Below are 2,813 nucleotides of genomic sequence, written 5' to 3' on the forward strand. Positions count from 1 at the left end.
TTCCTGGCCAGAGTAGGATTTTCTAACTGCTTCCCTTTTGGCATCTTGCATAGCATTTTCTGGAACCATTGAACTTAGACAGCAGGGAAGAGGCTTTCAGGTCAGATCCAGTTTGAATCATCCAAGTCCTGTGTCCTATGTGTGTGATTTCTTCAGTAAAAGGGGCTCACTCTAAACTCCCGAGAGGCAAAAGGGAGTCACATGGACTATCTTACCAGTTTATTTCAGGGAGGAGTCTCATGTTTGATACCAGCATTTTTGTTCACTTATGGTTCTTCTAAAGAGCATTGCCAGCTTAAGTACCTTAACTTCCTTTAATACGCATGTATGTGTATATATATGCATACATATACTTATACACAGAGTGTATAATTTTATGTAAACCTAAAATAGTGACTCCTTGACACTTTATCAAACAACCTTGGTGTTATTTGTCTCTTGTTCCTCCTTTTTCTTTATTGACCTCCCCACCATCTTCCCAGTTGGAGGCCCTCACCGTTGTTCTGTTTCCTACCACTTCATGTCATCTGTATCCTGCTATTCCCCTCCCTACATCCCTCTATGGTCCCTTTATACATACCTGTTTTCTATGGTTACTCCATGTTGTGTACTCACATCTGAGGATATGTGGAGTAGGAGCTTCGGGCTGCATTCCTGCCACCTGGCTCCTGGCCGCCTGGCTAGCTTATGCCCCAAAATAACAACACACAAACTGTATTCATTTAAACAATGTCTGGCCCATTGTATCTATCTTCTTCTTGGCTAACTCTCATATCTTGGTTAACCCATATTTAGTAATCTGTGTAGCACCAGTCTTACCGAGAAAGATTCAGCATGTCTGACCTGGCGGCTTGCTCCATCGCGTCTGTCCTGGAGAGGAGAGGCATGGCGTCTGCCTCACTTCCTCTTCCAGCATTCTGTTCTGTTTACTCCACCCACCTATGTTCTAACCTATCAGGCCAAGCAGTTTCTTTATTAATTAACCAGTGAAAGCAACAGATTGATATATGACACTCCCACATCAGATATGGAGCAGGAAACTGCAGACGAAAGATAACATGAGGCTTTCTGGTCTCTAGGTCCATCCATTTACCTGCAAATGCCATGATTTTATATTTCTTTGCAGAGTAAAGGGTAGTAGTGTGTTGTGTTGAGTAGTATGCTGTGTATATGCACAGCATTTTTATTATTCATTCATCTGTTGGCGGACTTTTAAGTTGTTTCCATTCCCTGGCTATTGTGAATAATGCAGCAATGAATATGGCTGAGCAAGTGTCTGTGAAGTAAGCTGTCCACTCCTTTGGGCATATGCCAGGGACTGGTATAGCTGGGTTTTATGGTAGATTATTTTTTGTTTGCTTATCTTTGGAGGATTCTTCATAGATTTCTTGAGTGCCTGTAGCAATTTGCATTCCCACCAACAGTGAGCATTTCCTCTTCCTGGACACGCTCTGCAGGATGTTGTCAGTTGTTTTGTTGATCTAAGTCATTCTACTAGGGGGAGAGGAAATCTCAGAGTTGCTTTAATTTGCAGTTCCCTGATCGCTAATTATGATGAACACTTTGATCTATTTCTTAGTCCTTTTTATTTCTTAAACTGAGAACTCTGTTTTGATATCTAGCCTATTTCTAATTAGAACATTTATTTCCTTGACTCTGTGTCTTGAGGGACTTTTTTTTTATAGAGATGTAATATGTAAGTATACTCAGTTTACAAAATGAGGCCCTCGGCCACTCTTCTTATTTATTTCACCCCGTGGTGGTCACATGATAATCTGGGACAGGGCAGAAGGGGAGGACAGCTGCATAAGTGCTTTTGTGTCTGGAGAGGCTGCACTGCCTGGCCCTCGGGCCCAACAGTTCCCACCCAAGTGACTGTCCAGCCAGTGGTCTGAGCCCTGAGATTGTGGTAACAGGTAAGCTGACAGGCAAGTTACAGGGCCCAGTGCCCTGTTTCCAGGAGCATGCTCTCTAGCTGCAGCTTGCTGTCGCTCTCTATGTACGGCTGGTGGAGCCACATGGACAGGTAGGTCAGGATGAAGTTGCGGTCCGCAGTGTGGGCCAGCTCAGCACCAATGGTGTGCTTCAGGAGGAGCTCCTTCTTGTATACACTGGAGAGCCAGTGGGAGACCTCATAAAAGAAGGCCATGGGCCATGTGTGAAACAGAAGGGGCCGGTTACTTTCTTCCCTGTAATGGTAATTTTCTAGTTCACAAATTCCCTTGGTGGTTGAAGACAGCTTTTCCATTTTCATTTGTATTTTAGTCAAGCCATCCAAGGTGACCTGCAGCTCCTCACATAGCGCTTCAAATTCCTTGTCATTTTCCAGATTCATCTTCTCTCCCTTTTCACTGGAAGCTGGGCTGCAGCTCTCTAATTCAACCTTCTCTTTGCTCAATAAGCTGACTTTCAAGTTGGCAATATTGCTCGCAGTGGTAAAACCGGCGTCATTGAGGCTTTCCCACTTCAGGATTAAGTTATGCCAATGAGCTGCATTGTCCTTAATTTTCCTTGCACTGACAGATAAGACAGGTTCCCTGGGTGTTGCAATTCCAAGAGTCTTTGCTTCCATGCGGTCCACAGGTAGATATCAACAAGGAGACCCCAGGATTTTTTTTTTCTTTTCTGGATGTTAATCCTCTGCCAGATCTATAACTGGGAAAAGATTTTCTCCCGTTCTATTGGATTCTTCTTCACACAGTTGATTGTTGTTATACATTGAGTTTGTGTTTCATGCATGAAGTTGACGTCTGTGCTCCACTTGGATCTAATTTTTGTATAAGACTATAGATGGCCGGGCAGTGGTGGCGCAC

General features: G+C 43.8%; 1 pseudogene; it reads right to left on the reverse strand.

Annotated features, from left to right (window-relative positions):
* Positions 1 to 1,933: 1,933 nt before the first annotated feature.
* On the reverse strand, positions 1,934 to 2,572 carry LOC101985130 (annotated as a pseudogene).
* Between the last annotated feature and the right edge of the window lie 241 nt (positions 2,573 to 2,813).

The sequence above is a fragment of the Microtus ochrogaster genome, unplaced genomic scaffold (assembly GCF_000317375.1).
Source record: "Microtus ochrogaster isolate Prairie Vole_2 unplaced genomic scaffold, MicOch1.0 UNK112, whole genome shotgun sequence".
In the NCBI taxonomy this organism is placed as follows: domain Eukaryota; kingdom Metazoa; phylum Chordata; class Mammalia; order Rodentia; family Cricetidae; genus Microtus; species Microtus ochrogaster.